Source organism: Notamacropus eugenii, chromosome 1 (genome assembly GCF_028372415.1).
Source record: "Notamacropus eugenii isolate mMacEug1 chromosome 1, mMacEug1.pri_v2, whole genome shotgun sequence".
Classification (NCBI taxonomy): Eukaryota; Metazoa; Chordata; class Mammalia; order Diprotodontia; family Macropodidae; genus Notamacropus; species Notamacropus eugenii.
This window is the reverse complement of record NC_092872.1, coordinates 38232566-38252094: the sequence shown is the minus strand read 5'-3', so window position 1 is coordinate 38252094 and position 19529 is coordinate 38232566. Positions and strand designations below refer to the sequence as shown.

Genomic DNA, 19529 nt, shown 5'->3' with positions numbered 1-19529 from the left:
AACCAGGTCTTTCATAATATTATTGTAGGGTGAAATGGAAAGATATAGACTCCTCGATAGCCCAGTTAGGTGGAATTTGTTCAGTGACCATACCCAGGGAGCACTTCAGGGCTCTGTCTGTGGCGGTCTTGCTCAACACTTTTAACAATGAATTCTGAAGTGATGGACATCTTGGGGTTTGGGATAACGTGGAGAAAGAGGCAACTAGTAAATCAGATGACTGGGATTGTAATCTGAAGATTGAGAGCCTGGGACACTAGTCCAGTTCTCATAAGGTATATTTTTGGTGTGGTGTAAGGGAAGGGGCGATTTGTAGTCAGAAGAAAACACTGTTTGAAGATGGATGTTATTCCTACTGGAAGAAAGGTAACCTGGTTGTTGTCCTTTGTTCTTGAGGAAAATGTGATAACTGACATTAAGAGCTTTAAAATTTTAAAAATACTTTATACTTTATGAGGCTTTATGGATGATGTGGAAGACAGGTTTGTTGTTTGTCTCTGAGTAAACGTAGCTACTAAATGTCATTGGTGGGATACCTAACATAAATCCTTAAAGTAACAATAATAATGCATAACGTTACTATTCTACCACCACTACTATTACTGTTACTGCTACTATGGCTAGTTCACCTTAGGTAAGTCATTTAACCTCTCTGGTCCTCAAGTTTCCTTATCTGTAAAATGGTATCACTGGCTTAGATGTCCTTAAAAGTCCCTTCTAGCTCTAAGTCTAGACTGACTGACATATCTGGTTGGCCATCCACCCTTAAAGATAGCAAGTGAAGTAACCTGTCCTGAGGCATCCTGTTCTGCTTTTTGGTAACTAATTGTCAAGAGATTAACCTTATCTCAAGTCTAAATTGATCTCTTTGCAACTTTAATCCACCTTTGGTGGCCTAGCAAAAACAAATAATTACCAACCCTTTACATATTTGAAGATAGCCATCATGTACCCTCTAAATCTTCTTTTATTCAGCCTAAATATTCCCATTTATTCAAATAGTTGGAACTTTTGCTCTGGGGCTGCCACCATACTGACTCAGTGTCTTATGTGGTTTACTCTTTGAGACAGACCTTGGTCACATTCTCACCAGCTTCTTTGCAACTGAAACCAGAGTCCATACCTTGGAAGTCTTGGCTCTTTCAGTTGCAGAATTCTCACCTTAGGGCTCCTGCTACCCTAATTGGTAAAAATCCCACCTCGCCTGCTGTATCAGGGAAGTCCTAGTGAAGCTTCACTTTCCTCCCTGTTGTCCAGCCATTTTCTTGTAAGCTGCATTGCTGATGCATGCACATCCTTGCCCCTCATATCTCTTCCAATTCTGAAACCACAATTAAATCAATAATGCTATTTTTCCCCTCAAAAGGATATGTCGATCTACTCTGTAGCCCTTATTTACCATCCTTCTAACTCTACAAACTAAAATACCCTTTCCGGTAAATGTTATCTGTCTATTAGAACCAAGCTCCTTGAGTTCAAGGACTGCCTTTGTTTTTGTATCTGTATCTCTAGCACTTATCACAGTACTGAGTTTAATAATTAATACAGTTATTTTAAAAAGTTAAACAAAGTTCCTTCCAAGTTGACATTCAGCCATTAATAATGACTAGTCTGACTAGTCCTATTGTCTAGCCCAGGTCGTAGCTTTTTCTATGTCGTGGATCCTTTTGACAGTCTAGTGAAGTTTATGGAAATCTTTTCAGAATGTTTTAAAATGGGAAAAATGAAATACTATTATAAAGGAAACGAGTTATATTGAAATCATTTTATCAAAATATATATCTTTTAAAATCAAGTTCATAGATCTTAGCTTAACCCCAGGGCTAGCCATTCAGCCATCTAAATTTACTACATTTATCCCACATTTTCTGCGTTTTCCCTAAGAATGGTGTGAGCTACTTTATCAAGCTCTTTGATTAAAATCTAGGTTAACTGCATTTATAGCATTTCTCTGATCTACCACTAGAGTAAACCTGTCAAAAGGAGGAGAAGTTCTAGTCTGGCATGAGATTTGTCCTCGATGAAGCTATGTTGGCTCTTGATGATTTTCGTTGACTTCAATATCCTCTATCCCTTGAATAATACATGGTAGAATATATGGTAGCTTATTGTCCTATAATTTGTGAACTCTCTTCTCCTTTTCCAAAAGTCATCATGAAGATGGTTTTTTTGAGACTTGTGAGTAAACAAAACTTATCCTTTGTCCGCTGGGTTCTCTTCCGATTGTTCCCAATTCCAGTCTGTTAAGTTGTTCTTACTTCTTAAATTTAAATTATCATACTGTTTAAAATATTTTTATTTAAATTATGATGATAATAGATTGTGACTCCCTTATCATTAATTTCTTTCTACTTGTTGCAGGTGTTGACTTTTCTTTCATGAGTTTAACTTCAGAGGTTTTTGTTAGCACCTTTATTCACTTTAAATACTTTATTCAATACTTTATTCACTCACACATGTTTGTCTATTTCACAGAATGTCGGTTTAAATTTGATTTTATCTAAAATTATTAGACAAATAGTATCTAATTGTTTAGGGGCAGATATGTGGCGCAGTGCTCCTAGAGGTGGGAAGAGTCTTCTTCCTGAGTTCAAATCCAGCCTCAGGCACTTACTAGCTGTGTGACTAAGCTAGTCACTTAACCTTGTCTGCCTCAGTTCCTTGGCTTAAAATGAGCTGGAGAAGGAAATGGCAGATTGCTCCAGTATTTTTGCCAAGAAAACCCTAAGTGGCATCACAGAGAGTTGGACAGGGCTGAAAAAAGCGACTATTACTACGTACGATTACCTTCAGTGCTTTTCTTGAACTGACCATTTGGTGATGTCTGTTTATACTTTTGGTTTTAATTTTCATTTTTTTTTTCATTTTGAAAAGAAATAGAGATGAAATTGCCATTTATTTATTAGTGGTGCCCAAAAAACTTTTTTTCTCATCAAAAATATTAATGTTGTTAAGGGAATAAATGGCTTTAGAATGATATTTAAGTTAAAGGGCTTGGAATTAGCTAATGTATCGCTTTATCTCAGACAATAGAACGATTTGTAAATTCTGAGTTAAAATAATGCAGGTGACAAGACTCAATATCAGTTAGCACAGTATCAGTGCTAACAGTACATAAAAAACAGACTTATAGGAGAGGACCTATACCATAGGGTCATTTCCTTGTCTAAGAGTTTACTAATCAGTGTCATCAAGTGAAAATTGGCCTAAATATTGTCTGTAAATGCTTAATTCTTCTGCTGTTATGCAGGAGATGGAAGTATAACTTATTTTCCTATGCTTCCCCCCATTTCCTCTCTGTCTCACAAGGCCTAGGTCAAATTCTTCTTTCTTCATTTATCTATTTCTGCTTCCCCTCAGAGAAAGAGGCCTGTTCACTGAATGGGCATTACCTCATGTTAAGTAAGTACCTGAAAAGGCCAAGGTCTCCCGTTACATCCTGTGCCATCTCCAGTCTTCCAGATGAATATCAGGTCTCTGGATCAAGGTGGCTCTGGAAAAGTGAGGCTGGTGACCTGCACAGCGCTCTCTCTCTCAAAACAAACTTCAGTGCAAGTCATGTCATCATTTCTCTGATGTCACGGTCCTCTTCAAAAACAAAAGATGAACACAACAACAACAACAAGGTGACTAGATTTTTAAAGGTCAAGTCAGTGGATCTTGATTACTTCCCACTTGAGTAAGCAGAGACTTCTTGTAGGAAGTGGTATTCATTGGACGTTAAAGAGTACATAGGACTTTGACAGGTAGGGATTAGTGGGAGGACATTACATATGGAAGGAGTGGCCTAAATTGAAATTCCGAGGCTAGAAAGAACAAATATATTTTTTAGCCATCTTTTAAAAGTTAATTTTTGGGAATAACCCAGTAATGTCCCTCCCAGGTAAGGAGACTCATTACTTAAAAGAATGTGTGCATCACTCTAAAAATATGCAGTAATGGAGACTGTAGGAAAATAACTTTGTTTTCAGTAGAAATTTTTAAAAATTTTCTGGAGTTTTCTTTCCTTTTGAAGTGATTTTTCATACTAAAATGCCCATTAGTATTGCATAGAACTTCAAATTGACCTAGTCTTTGCTATTGCAGGAACACTTTCAAGATATTGCTGGAAATTTCATATTATGATCTGAAATATGCTAATGTTAGAAAATTTAACTTGAAAATTTGAGACAAAATGAATGTGATGTCTTATTTTGATAATCTTTTAGTAGGATGTAAGATTTTTTTTCAGAAGTTTTCTTAAAAACCATACCATTTGTACCCACTCCTCAGATTTGTAGGTTTTGATCCATGGTCAGAAAAACTTCAATGAATTGATATCTTCAAAGCCTTTATCACACTAATTTTTTTTTTTTTGCCTCTTTACCAAAAAGCTCATTCACCTTTTCTTCATCTAATAATGTTACTTCTCTCTCTTTATTACATACTTATAAAACTTTTATCCTCTGAGGTTACCAGTTACACACTGCTGTTTCAAGACCTTGTGAAACTATGCCTTTTCTACAGTCTTTTTTTTTCTTTTCCCCAAATCTACTCTCCCTTCTATTACACCCCTTCCTTCTCTTCCCCATTCCCCTCTATTTTCTTGGAGAAGATAGATTGCTATACCCCATTGCCTCTATCTCTTATTTCCCAGTTGCATGTAAAAACAATTTTTAACATTCTATTTTAAAACTTAGTTCCAAAGTTTTAGGAACAACTATTGAGTATTGTTCTTGCATACAACTAGGAAATAAGAAATAAGAAATGGGGTATAGAAAGTTAACTTGCCCTACAGGACAAAACAGAAGATGGGGATAAGGGAAGGAAGGGATGTTAGAAGGGAGGGCAGATTGGTGATAGGGGCAATTAGAATGCTCAACGTTTTGAGGTGGGGGGAGGGGAGAATTGGGGAGAAAATTTGGAACTCAAAATTTTGTGGAAATGAATGTTGAAAACTTAAATAAATTTAAATACAAAAAAAGAAAAAAATAACTTTGAGTTCCAACTTCTCTCCCTCGCTGCCTCCCTACCCATCCCCACTGAGAAAGGCACGCAATTCAATATGTTATAATGCAAAGAGTTCCATAAAAGTCATGTTGTGGATGACTATATTTCTTTCCATTCTATCCTGCCCCCCATTTATTCTGTTCTCTCTTTTGGCCCTATCCCTAATCAAAAGTATTTACTTCTAATTACCCCCTCCTCCCATTTGCCCTCCCTTCTATCATCCTCCCACCCCCTCACCCTGCTTATCTCCTTCTCTCCTACTTCCCTATAGTGTAAAATAGAGTTTCATAGCAAATTGAGTATGCATGTTATTCCCTCCTTAAGCCAAATGTGATGAGAGTAAACTTTACTTTTCCCCTCTCACCTCCTCTCTCTTCCCTTCCATTGAAAAGTTTTCTCTTGCCTCTTATGTGAGAAATAATTTGCCCCATTCTATTTTTCCCTTTCTCCTTCCAACATATTCCTCATCCCTTAATTTTATTTTTTTAGATATCATCCCCTCCTATTCACCTCACCCTGTGCCCTCTGTCTATATGTATATAATCTCTCCAACTACCCCTAGTACTGAGAAAAGTCTCAAGAGTTACAAATATGATCTTTCCATGTAGGAATGTAAATACTTCAGCTTTAGTCAGTCCCTTATGACTTTTCTTTCCTGTTCACCTTTTCATGCTTCTCTTGATTCTTATGTTTGAAAGTCATTTTCTATTCAGCTCTGGTCTTTTCATCAAGAATGCTTGAAAGTCCTCTATTTCGTTGAATGACCATTTTTTGTCCTGAAATATTATATTCAGTTTTGCTGGGTAGGTGATTCTTGGTTTTAATCCTCTTTCCTTTGACTTCTGGAATATCATTTTCCAAGCCCTGTGATTCCTTAATGTAGAAGCTGCTAGATCTTGTGTTATCCTGATTATATTTCCACAATGCTCAAATTGTTTCTTTCTGGCTGCTTGTAATATTTTGTCCTTAACCTAGGAGCTCTGGAATTTGGCTCCAATATTCCTAGGAATTTTCCTTTGGGGATCTCTTTCAGGAGGTGATTGGTAGATTCCTTCAATGTTTATTTTACTCTGCTTCTAGGATATCAGGGCAGTTTTCTTTGATAATTTCATGAAAGATAATGTCTAGGCTCTTTTTTTTTGATCATGGCTTTCAGGCAGTCCCATAATTTTTAAATTCTCTCTCCTGGATCCATTTTCCAGGTCATTTGTTTTTCCAGTAAGATATTTCACATTGTCTGCTATTTTTTCATTCCTTTGATTTTGTTTCATAATTTCTTAATTTTTCATAAAGCTTCCATCTGCTCCATTCTAATCTTTAAGGAATTATTTTCTTCAATGAGTTTTTGGACCTCCTTTTTCATCTGGCCAATTCTGGTTTTTAGGGCATTCTTCTCTTCATTGGCTTTTTGAATCTCTTTTGTCCTTTGGACTAGTCTATTTTTTAGTGTTACTTTCTTCAGCATTTTTTTGGGTCTCCTTTACCAAGCAGTTGACACATTTTTTCATAATTTTCTTGCATCACTCATTTGTCTTCTCAATTTTTGCTCTACTTCTCTTACTTGATCTTCAAAATCCTTTTTGAGCATTTCCATGTCCTGAGACCAATTCATATTTTTCTTGGAGGCTTTGGATGGAGGAGCTCTGACTTTGTTGTCTTCTGTTTGTATGTTTTGGTTTTCCTGTCACCAAAATAAGATTCTGTAGTCTGATTCTTTTTCCAGTTTTTACTCATTTCCCCAGCCATGTACTTGGACTTTTGAGCTCTTTGTCAAAGTGAATCTCTGCTTCCAGTGGTGTGGGAGGGGTGTACTGTCAGCCACTGGATTCCCCCACAATCCGTGGGCCCAGAGTTGTGGAAGCAGTTGGTGTTTCTGACCCTGCTGCTGCTGTGGCTGTTGTGGGTTCCTCTGCCCCATTCCACCTCTACCACACTGGGGCTGGACCACTCCATTCTCCCACATTGGTCCCACAGGCCCACTGACCTTCCAATTTGTCCTCTGGTGTTTTGTGGTCCTGAAGTCTGGAAACTGCCCCAGGTATGAGAGATTCAGTCTCCCCAAGGCCTGCTCAGGTCCTGTCTGCGGCCCACGCTGGGACTGTGCCCTGCCCCCTGCGTAGCACGATAGACATTTTCTGGTGACCTTCCAGGCTGTTATATTCTGTGGATTCTGCAGCTCCAGAATTGGTTTAGAGCCTTTTTTTTTTTTTTTTTTACAGGTATTTGACTGGTCTTGGGGGCAGGGCTCCAGAAAGTGTGCGCTGTTACTCCACCATCTTGTCTCTACCTATAGTCTTTCTAACTATTTGAAAAGGAGCTTCTTTCTCTCACTTTTTTAAAAATATGAATGAAAACATTACTTGTCTCATTGCTTTCTGTGAATTTTGATATTACATTTAATAACAGCATTCTGTAAAGCTTGGTTTTGGTGTGAGGCAAGAAGTAACTGAAGAATTTCTTTTTAGCTTCATGTTCATTCTAGAATAGGGCTCACTATGTCCAAGTAGGGAATCTGCCTCTTAATGAATACTCTTGACTCCTTTCATCAAACTGATAGGATTAAAATGTTCCTGCCATCAATACAGTGTGCGTATGAGTTGTTTAAATAATTCCTAATTGTGATTTGAAAGTGGCCCTGGGTTCCTGGAGGCTACGCCAGTGGAGCACAGGTAGAAAAGTGAGAAAGCTTTCAAAGATTGGACTGGTTGGTTATTGTCCTTGGTTCTCGAAGAGGACCAAAATGATGTCACTGTGTTACATTCAAGTTACAATGTGGCCAGCTGGGGCTGATCAGACCAGGACAAGGTTGCAACTGATCATAGACTGAATGCTTGGCATATGAAAACCAGCCAAGTCAATTTTGATGATGTTTATAATTGGCTAGCTATAGTGAGTAAGCATCACAAATACTTCATATGCTTTTGGATTGATTGGTACTTGAGGTATTGATATGCTGAATATCTGTATACTTTCTTTTACCCATTCTTGTTTTATAACACATTTTGAGAAGCCTGACTGGGAGCAGGGCTTCTCTCTGTGCCGTGATTTACTTTGTAGAATCTGTGGAAAGGACTCCACCATCTCGGATTTTTGCTGCTAAAGAAAGAGCTGGGAACAAGATAAATTGATTAGGCCTTCCATGCCATATACAGTTGGTTTCTTGGGAAAATGGATGGGTTCTTTCTTATTAGCTGGAGCAGGTAGCAAAAATGCAAACATCTTTGCCTGTTTTCTTTGTAAGGAGACTAGTGGAAAAGAAATCCAGAGGATGTGGGAAGACAGAGATTGGGAGATAATTTTCCTTTTTCATGTCTTAAGCATTTATTACACAACAGCTATTGCCTTTGTTATACCAAGTATGTATTTTAAAAAATATTTATGCAAATATACTAAAACTTGAAGTAGTTTAAAGATACGAATTACCTCGGAATTAGTCTTGAAGTTGTTTAATCCTTACGCAAAATAGCAACTCCTGAGCTTACTGAAACAATTTGTTAAAATTTCATTCTTAAAGTTAGGTTCAAGTAATAGCAGATGAATCTGCCTTAAAAATAAAATCACTAAGTCAAATCAGATATTAAGATTTCAGGATCCTGAAGGTGAAGGATCTACCTTTTTGTAGAACTTTTATATAAAAAAAAAATTAGCCAAAACATTAAATAGTAAGCAATGAAAAGATAATAGGGAATGATGTTATAATAGGTGCACCACAAATAAGAGATGAATTCTCTTGGGCTAGAAACACCCTACCTTTTCCCGAGTGATGCCTTTCTCACTGGCAGGAAGCATCTAATCAAGCGGTCAGAGCAGAGTTGTGTAAGGACAAGTTAGGGAAAATGCAACCATCTGGAAAGATGCTACAAGTGGTCACCTAAGGAACTTCAAATACTGTGGTTAATATTTGCTTAATGTTGATAATTTTAAGTATTGAGGGATAATTTGAAGAGTCTTAAATTTTGAGATCTGTTGATAGATAAAATTTAATCAAGGCTTGGGGGAAAAAAATGATTCAAGCTGAAGTGTTATTTTTCCCATCTACTTTTTTGCCTATGAAACTGATAGACCTTGACTCGGATAGTTTCTTTTTCAGTTGCCCTTTTTTCCCCATGTTAAGGATGTCCTCAGATTCCAGCTGTTTAGTGGGCCTTCCCATGAGCAATAAAACTTAGTAAAAACTAATTATTTAACCTTTTAATTAAATGTACTAACCTAATTATAAAATTTATCAAAATTGTAAGGCTAGTAAGCAACTAGTACTGAAGACTTATCAAAATGAATTTGCTTTTAAATAAAAATAATGTGAATCTCGATTTAAAGTTACTAATCACAAAAGTATTTTTTCTCTGATAAAAACTATTATTGTATAGTCTTATGGAAATTTTGTATGCTATTATTTCGATTGACCTTGGAGATTAGGTTGTATTATTTAGTTTTATGTGTAATTATTTTCCACAATAATTTTAAGGGAATTATTCTTAGATAGCTCAATGATACTTCCTAAAACATTTACTTAATTTCTAAAAGATTTTGCTGTATTTCTTTTTTAAAGATTTTCCTGTCTCTTTTCCACACTTTTTTTAAATATAGCACTATTTACCAGGAAAATTAAGGAGTCTTTCTTAATTATTCTCTCCCTTAGCATGATATTCAGTCAAGTACTATAGTTTGTCAATTCTACTTCTGCATCTCTCCATTTACAGAGCCATTGCTTTAGATCAGGCATTTATTTATTATCTCTTGTCTGAAATATTATTATTTTCTTGACCTCCCTGCTTCTAGTCCCTGTCTAAACTGTCTTCCACATAGCTACCAAAATACTTTATGAGCCTTGGATTTGACCATGTCACTGCCTTGCTCAGAAAGCTTTGGTGCTTTTATGTTAAAATACAGACTCCTTAGGCAGAGTGAAGTAGTGGACAGAAAGTCAACCTTGGAGGCAGGAGAGTTCAAGTCTCACCTCTGAAACCTAGTGACTCTGGGAGCTGAAGTAAGTTGCTTCGACTTCTCAATGCTCTGGGAAACTTAAAAAAAAAAAAAAGTAATCATTTGCAAGGAAGGTGCTCGCTTGTAATAGGAAAGGCATTTCCTCATCCAGGAGTTAAAATAAATCATTAAAACCTTAGGTCTGATACCTATCTTTAGCTTTCACGATGTGACTCCAACCTAACTTCATATTATTTCTCTTACACACTATTTTCTAACCAAACTGGCCCACTAGCTATCTGTAGGGGAAAAAATAGGCTATTATTTTAAAGTAGTATTTCATTTTTTCCTCAATTACCAAATTAGGACCATTTTTAGCATTCATTTTTACAAGATTTTAAGTTCCAAATTTTTCTCCCTCCCTTCCCTTCTTTCTAAAATTTTTGTAGGCAGTTTGTTATATATGGTTATACATGTGTTGTCATACAAAACACACTTCCAGTTGTGAAAGAAGAAATAGATCAAAAGGAAAAAAACACAGAAAAGAATAAAGTGGGGGGAAAAAAAGTATGTTTTGTTCTGCCTTCAAGAGCCCATTAGTTCTTTATGTGGTTATGGATAGCATTTTGTTTCCCTTTGTACTTGTCTTAGATCATTGTGTTGCTGATAAAAACTGAGTAATTCATAGTTGATCGTTATACAATGTTGCTGATTGTGTATGTACGATGTTTTCCTGGTTCTTCTCAGTTCTCTATGCATCAGTTGTACAGGTTTTTCTGAAATCTGCCTGTTCATCATTTCTTATTGCACAATTACGTCACAGCTTGTTCAGCCATTCCCCAGTTGATGATAGGCATCCCCTCAATTGCCAATATTTTGCCACCGAAAAGGGCTACTATAAATATTTTTGCACATGTGTCCTTTTGCCTTTTTTTATGATCTCTTTGGGGGGATACAGTGGTATTGCTGGATCAAAGGGTATGCACAGTTTGTTTGCCCATTGGGCAAACAGTTCCAAATTGCTTTCCAGAGCAATGGATGGAAATTGCAAAGAGGTAAATGGAAACTTGATGTCAGAGAAAATTATCTAACCTAAAATTACCTAGTTAAATCTCCCCAAAATGGAGGGGAATGTTTTAGATCTCAAAAAAGTCCCTCCTTGTATGTCTTCCATGAAAGAACGGATGACAACTTCTCATGTTTTATAGTGGGGATTCCTTTTAGGGTATGGGTCTCTTTTCACCCAAGTTCTGTAAAATGATGCCTTCAAAACAGTTCAGGTACTGCTTTCCCTCCACAAAGGCTCAGTGGGTCCTGCTTGTTGTTTTTTATCTGTCTTTCAATTATTTTGTACTCCTTTTACTGTGTGTGTAAGATCATAGGGCCATAGTCTTAGAGCTGGAAGGGTTCTCAGGTCATTAGGCCAAGCTCCTCATTTTGTAGATGAGGAAACTGAGAGATGAAGTTAATTGCCTGGCTTCACATAGGCTTTGAGAAGGCAGAATTTGACCTCATGTCTTCTACTTTAAATCAAACACTCTTTCGACTGTATATGCCCCCCCTCCCACGCTGCCCCTGCCTTTGTGCTCTGTTTCCCCCAGAAGAACATAAGTGCCTTCAGGAAGGGACGATTTTGTTTCTGAATTTGTATTTCTAGAACCTGGCATAGTGCCTTATATGTAGTGGATGCTAAACAAACATTTGCGGGATTGAATTTTTCATTATCTGGGACCTATATAAATAGGAATACAAATAACAATATTTGTTGTTATATAAATGTAGTTATATAATAATGTAAATAATAAATAGGAACATAAATTCCTATTTATAATTTATTTCAAAGAGTCATAGAATTTTTTGGCAAGGAAAAAATCAAAGTAGTTTAATCAAATCCCCTCAGATGATACTCTTAACAGGTAAATAATATGAATAAATAAAGATTCTGAATCATTTACATCCTAATTAAAATTAAGTTTATTTTTCCCTTTTAATCTTTTCCATCTATGTACTGAAAATATTGTTGTCTTTGGCTTTTATGCAGGTGTAGGTAATAAGTGTATATTTTCTTCTAAATCTACTCTTTAAAATATTCTAGTTCACTGATCACCATTTGAATCACTTCTTACCAATATTTGGACATGGATGATATTTCTAATTTTAAACATTAAGAATAATGCAGATTTAATATTTTTGTGTGGAAGTGCTTTGTTCTTGGAATATCTTTAGAATATTGCCGGAGCAGTGAGATTGCTAACACTAGAGTATGATCAGTATCGTGATGCTTTTATATTGTCAAATTGCTTTGCCCCACCAGTCTGTTTTCCCAAAGTCCTACAAAATTGAGTCTTACTTGATTGTTAGATATTTTGAATAGAAGAAAAGTACATTTTTTTTCAAGTGACTAATGCAATTTAGGTCTGTTTTTCTTTTTCCTTTTTTTAATGGCCAACTTGGGTGCTTGCTAGATATTCTAAAGATGTTAACAGTTTCAGTTGAAATTCAATTTTAAAATCTGTTCATTTCTTTTAGAATCATAGGGTTTAGGAACTGAAAAAGATCTTAGGGATACAGTCCCAACCCTGTATTTTTCAGGTGTGTAGACTAAGGTTCAGAGAAGCGAAACAATGAAATATCTAGTTTACACAGAGGCTGACTACACGTTAGTCACTTTGGAAAAAGATTTGGTTTGTAGAAAAGGAGAGACTTAGACTATTAAGATTTTAAAATATTTTCTGGATTTCATTGACTTCTCTTGTTTCTGTCATAATTATGACTATTTCATTTGTTGATATCTAATAGATTTTACAAACTTGACTAGGTTGGTGTGAGCATACCTTGCACCAGTGCTTATTGCAGCACCTTTGTGATACAGGAAAAGATCTTTGAAAGTTTGTTGCTGTGGCTGTAAATTTCTTCACCCCATGACCAACCTGGTGAACCTTTCTAAAACTTAGCTTATCTGGTTAGGCTGGTCCTCAGGCAGGGCCATGCTTGAAGCCTTTGCTGCTCATCTTGCGTTGGCATATCCTTTAAGAATACAGGGTTTACTTCAAGGCCACAATGAGGAACTTGAGGAGAACTTTGGTGGCAATGATGACAATATTTATAATGAGCAAAAAAAATTTTAATCTAGCTCAACATTATCAAAACAGATATGACCCACATTAAGAAAATCAGATATACAAACCCCCCAAAATTAAGGACTGATTAATTTCTTTTATAAAAGTTTTTGCTTTTTTGTCTCAAACTCATTATTTTCAAAATTTAATGTTATTTAATATAGGGAAATCTGATTTATATGGCTATTTAGAAACATTCTATAAAACAAGTCCGATCTGTATTTCCATAACAAGAGTTTTCAGTTTCTGTTTTAGATTTGAATACTTGCATACATCTCTCTTTTAAAAGTATTTTTGTATAATTTCTTCCCCCCTCCCCCCATCTTCCTTTCATTATGTAATTTCTTAGAAGTGTTGCGGTAGTGGCTTGATTTGGCTGTAACTCTAAATGCCCTTTTACTCATCTCAGTTAATATTCAGTTGCTATGGAAATTTGCTGATACTGAACCGAATACTGCTATAGCTAAAGTTCAGGCATTGCTAATGTTTAAGTTGAGTACACTGATGATCAGGGCTCAGTGTGGAATGGGAATAGAAAAATGAACAGGTCAGAGTACTACAATAAAGCGCTGCAAAGGTTTAAAACAAAAACCTTCTTGGCTAGATTTGATTTCTTTTATTTTTTTTTAGGGGTTAAAACTCTCCAGGGCTGGTAGCCCCTACTGATTGCTTTAATGCTACGTGTTATGGTTTTTTAATGTTAGTAATATTACGAGGAAAGCTAAACCTCAAAATTCATATTGTACTGGTTTTGATTTTTAGTTTCATTGTGTTCTAGTAGAATTATAAATAAGATGCTACTTTGAAAGAAATGAAGGAAACACTAATATATAATAAATGAAAAGAGTTCTAGCTTTTAAAAAATCAGTATTTTACCTTAATCACTTGTCTTTAAAAAAAAATTTTTTGTTACATTTTAAGTTTCAAAGTATCTCCTTCCATCTCTCCCCACCCAAGCTCAGTCATTTGTGCCATTTGCTATTTCTGCTGGTCCCGCTGGTTGTTTAAATTTGTTGCGTTCATTTTTTCCTCCTCAAAAGTACTTAGAAGAAAAATATTTTACTGCTTAACAAGAATTATTTAAGGCTCTATCAGTCTTAAGTAGTAGATGGTTAGTTGGTACCTTAAATTGGAAATTTACTGTTACCAGGAATTAATGATCTACCTCTTAAAATTTCTAGTTTCCTTGTCTTATACAAAAAAGTTCCGGCTTCTTGAGCATAGGAAGATTCATTTTTATCTGTCACGAGTTGCACGATACCTAGTACATAGCAGATCCTTAAGAAATGTTTTTGATTGGTTTTAGTTCTTAACTTTCTCTTTTTTTATAATATTGGACATCCCTTCTGGGGAGCATGCTATATTTACTAATGTTTAAACTATTGTTTTCTAACTGTTTTCCCTTTGTCATGTTCAGATTTCAGAGAAGTAACAAGTGAAAGTGATGTAAAAATGATTATATGAATAGAAAAGTTGGTTATCTTTCATTACAAGAGAGGGTTTGAGGTGTGATCAGAGGGATGAAGGCTATTTTGGGAAATGACTGCCTCGTGGAAAACAAGAAATCAAGAAAAGGGGTTTTTGTTTGCTTTTTTGAAGAGAGTAATGATGTAATTGATATCATTATGATATAGTTGATATGCTGGTAGGATGATGCCTACCATGATATAATGATAGGATATAATGGTAGGATTTTTCATGTTGTAAGGTTTACTTATTTATTTATTTTGCAAGTGACATTGAAGTCTCCACAGAGTTCTACTATCATGCCTCATTGTAGCATGGGAGGATGACCCTCAGTTCTGAAAGGCTATGGTCGGGCAGCTTCTATCATGTTGGAAAGACTTTAGTATGTTCTTAGAGATACTGAGTTTTCTCTGAGTCAGTATGGAAGGACCAGTCACCAATGGACTGCCAGAAGGTGATGACATCTTTGACAATTGAAATCTATGAGGAAAAAAAAAAGAAAAATATAAAATGACTTAAAGTACGATGTAGAACTTATCCTTTTTTTTAAAAATTATTTATTTTCAATTTTCCACATTCACTTTCATCCAAATATTTTGAATTTCAAATTTTCCCCATCTCCCCCCACCCCAGGACAGCGTGTATTCTGATTACCCTTTCCTCCAATCTTCCCTCCCTTCTGTCACACCCACCGCTCTCTTATCCTCTTCCTTTCTATTTTTCTGTAGGGCAAGGTAGATTTCTATACCCCATTGCTTATATATCTTATTTCCTAGTTACATGTAACAACAGTTTTTAACGTTCATTTGTAAAGCTTAAACCTTCCCTCCTCCCCTCCACCCTCATTAAAAAGGCAAGCAATTCCATATAGGTTATACATGTGTAGTCATGCGAAACACTTCCATAACTATCATGGTGTGAAAGATTCAAACTATGTATTTCCCTCTTTTGTCCTGCCCTCCATTTATTCTATTCTCTTCTTTGACCTGTCCCTGTACCATAGGGTTTGCTTTCTGTTACCCCTTCCCCTAATCTGCCATCCCTTCTGTTATCTGCACCCCCTTCTTATTCCCTTCTCTTCTGCTTTTCCATAGGAAAAGATAAACTTCCATACCCAATGGAGTGTGTAAGTTATTCCCTCCTGAAGTCAAATCCAGTGAGAGGAAGGCTCACTTACTCCCTCTCATCTTCCCCTTCTTCTCCTCCATTGTAAAAGCTCTTTCTTACCTCTTTTATGTGAGATAATTTACTACATTCTACCTCTCCCTTTCTCTTTCTCTTTGTACATTCCTCTTAACACTTAATTTTCCTTTTTAGATATTATCTCTTCATATTGAGCTCACCCTATGCCCCCTCTCTCCCTGTCTCTCTATATCTCTCTCTATATGTGTACACATACATGTACATACAAATATATACACACCTATATATATGCGCACACATACATGTGTATGTGTGTGTGTTTGTATATATACACACATATATACATATATATGCACACACATATTCCCTGCAACTATCCTAATACTGAGAAAGGTCTCATGAGTTACAAATATCTTTTCATGTAGGAATGTAAGTGGTTCAGCTTTAATAAGTCTCTTATGGTTTCTCTTTCCTGTTTATTTACCTTTTCATGCTTCTCTTGATTCTTGTATTTGAAAGTCAGATTTTCTGTTCAGTTCTGGTCTTTTCAACGAGAATGCTTAGAAGCCCTCTATTTCATTGAAGTTTTGCTTTTTTCCCCTGAAGTAATGTACTCAGTTTTGCTGTGTAGGTGATTCTTGGTTTTAATCCTATCTCCTTTGACCTCTGGAATATCATATACCAGGCCCTTTGATCCCTTAGTGTAGAAGCTGCTAAATCTTGTGTTATCCTGATTGTGTTTCCACGATACTTGAATTGTTTCTGAGTGCTTGTAATATTTTCTCCTTGACCTGGGAATTCAGGAATTTGGTCTACAGTAGTCCTAGGAGTTTTCCTTTTGAAATTTCTTTCAGGAGGTGGTTGATGGATTCTTCCCATTTCTGTTTTACTCTCTGATTCTACAATAATATCAGGGCAGTTTTTCTTGATAATTTCTTGAAAGATGATGTCTAGGCCCTTTTATTGATCGTGGCTTTCAGGTAGTCCAATAATTTTAAAATTCTCTCTCCTGGATCGATTTTCTAGGTCAGTTGTTTTTCCAGTGAGATAGTTCACATGGTGTTCTATTTTTTCATTCTTCTGGTTTTGTTTTATAATTTCTTGATTTCTCATAAAGGCATTAGCATCCATTTGCTCTATTCTAATTTTTAAGGAATTATTTTCTTCAATGTACTTTTGGACCTCTTTTTCCATTTGGCCCTTTAGCTTTTTAAAACATTCTTCTCCTCATTGACTTTTTGGACCTCTTTTGCCGTTTGGGTTAGTCTAATTTTAAAGCTGTTATTTTCTTCAGCAGTTTTGAGGGTTTCCTTTAGCAGGCTCTTGACTCATTTTTCATGATTTTCTTGCCTCACTCTCATTTCTCTTCCCATTTTTCCTCTACTTCTTACTTCATTTTCAAAATCTTTTTTGAGCTCTTCCATGGCCTGAGACCAATTCATATTTTTCTTGGAGTCTTTGGATGCAGGAGCTTTGGCTTTGTTGTCTTCTTCTGGTTGTGTGTTTTGATCTTCCTTACCGATGACATTAGAAAATACCTCTTCACTGAGAAAGTAAGAATCCGTAGTCTGTTTTTCCCCCCTGTTGGCTCATTTTTCCAGCCAATTACTTGACTTTTCAGGTCTTTGTTAACTGGAGGGCTACAGAAGCCACCTTCACTTCAGCAGTGGCTGCTGCTGCCCTGGGACTGGGGCCAGTCCATACTCTCAGCCAGGTGAAAGACCATTCTTACTGACCTTCAAAGCTGTTTTTGGCGTTTGTGGATAAACCTTATCAGCCACCAGCGATTCGATCCCTTAAGGGACCAGCTCTGTCTGCAGAGGCATGGTCCTCACTGATTTGCACTCCACTTCCAGCTTGGTGTGATATACTTCAGATTGTCTTAGACTGGAAATTTGCTTCAGTTTGTCATTTTGTGGTTTCTGCTGCTCTAGAATTTGTTTGTAATCTTTTACAGGTTTTATGAGGGGTTTGCAGGGAGATTTCTAGCAGGTCTCTGCTTCTACTCCACTATCTTGGCTCTGCTGCCTAGCTCAGAACTTATCCTATATATGTCTTCTTTATACAGTTCCTTTCATGTTGTTTCCCAAATTCGACTGAGAGCTTTTTGATAGCAGAGACTGTCTTTTACTTTTCTTGGTGTCTTCAGTGCTTTTCACAGATCCTGGCACGTATTAGGCACTTAATGTTTATTAATTGACTTCCATTTCTAAAGTGACAGTCCATTTCCGCAGTGATAGAGTAGCAGTAAGTGGGATAGAGAATCGGAGTTTTAAGTTTTCTCTGAAGTTTAACAATAGGTACTCAAGTTGTTAGCTTTCTGCCTCGTATCCAATGAATTTATATACTATTATAAAATCTGAAGTACATTAATCAGTCAGCCAAGTATTTATGTTCCAAATCCTATATTAGGTGCTACAAAGACAAAAATAATACAGCCCCTGACCTGAAAGAATTGACATTCTATTGGGGAAGACGTGTTTATGTAAGACCCATACAAAGAAGGGCCAAGAAGAGAATCTCAACTTGGAAGGCACTTGTAGCTTAGGGTATTGGGAAACGTCATTGGCAGAAGGTGGCACCTGAGGTGAATCTTGATCCTAGAGGTAATAGGGAGCACTGCAGTTTATTGAATAGGGGTAACATGGTGGTATCTTCACTTTAGGAGAATTATTTTGTCAGGTGTATGAATTAGAGTTGGGATACTTGATACAGGGAGACCAACTAGAAATCTCTTGGCATTCAGGGTTTGGCAAACTACTGCTCAAAACATAAATCTGGCCCTCCACCTGCTCAGGAGCTAAGAATGGTTTTTACATTTTAAAATAAAATGATGGTATTACATTCTGCACTTGTGGGCTGTACAGAAAGAGCATGTACTTGGCCAACTTCTGGTCTAGATGAGAGATAATGAAGTACCCAGTGACCTAGGGTGATGGTTGTATGAGGAGAGAAGGATGTATATAAGAGTTATGGGAACAAGATTTGGTGACTGATCAGACATGGTGGATGAATGAGGGTGAGAAGTTGAACATGTCACTCTATTGTGGGCAGGATGGAATGTTTAATATTTCTAATTTTTTGTATTTTTGATGAGGTTTTTATAGTTTGACTCAAAGTCATACTTTATAAAGGTGACTTGCACAATTGATTAATATACTTTTTGATTCCCATTGACTAACCTTCAAAGATCTATCTTTTTTTTTTTTTTCCAACTATTAACTTTTTTAAAATTGAGTTCCAAATTCTCTTTCTCCAGACCTTCCCTTCTGAGAAGCAAGCAGTATGATAACAGGGGGTGGGAGGGTGGGGTGGGTGTATGTAGGTGTCAGAGAGAAAGAGAGAGAAGTTATGGGAGACTATTTCTATGTTAATATGTTGCAAAAAAAAAAAAAGCAAGAAAACTAAATTGAAAAAATATGCTTCAGTCTGCAAGAACTCAGTTTATCAGTTGTATCTGAATTTGGATAGCATTTTTTATCAGGAGTCCTTTGAAATGGTTATAGTTTATTGTATTGATTAGAATAACTGAATCTTACACAGTTGACATATTGCTGTTACTGTGTACAGTGTCCGATTTTGATCACTTTATTTTCCATCAGTTCATATAAGTCTTCCAGATTTTCTTGAAACCGTCCACTTCACACAATAGTATTTTGTTACAATCATGCCACAATTCATTGAGCCATTCTCGAGTTGGTGGGCATATACTCAGTTTCCAATTCTTTGCCGCCACTATAAATATTTTTGTGCGTAAAGGTTCTTTTCCTTTTATGACTTTGGAATACAGCAGTACCAGTAGTTGTATTGCTGGGTCAAAGGGTATGTGCACCGTTTTATAGCCCTTTGGGCATAGTTCTAAATTGCTCTCCAAAATGGTTAGATCAG

At 36.4% G+C, this 19529-nt stretch overlaps 1 protein-coding gene across 1 annotated transcript in view; it reads left to right on the top strand.

Moving 5' to 3' along the window:
• UHRF2 (ubiquitin like with PHD and ring finger domains 2) overlaps positions 1–19529 on the top strand; it is a 157973-nt gene that overhangs the window by 38584 nt on the left and 99860 nt on the right. The window lies entirely within an intron of this gene.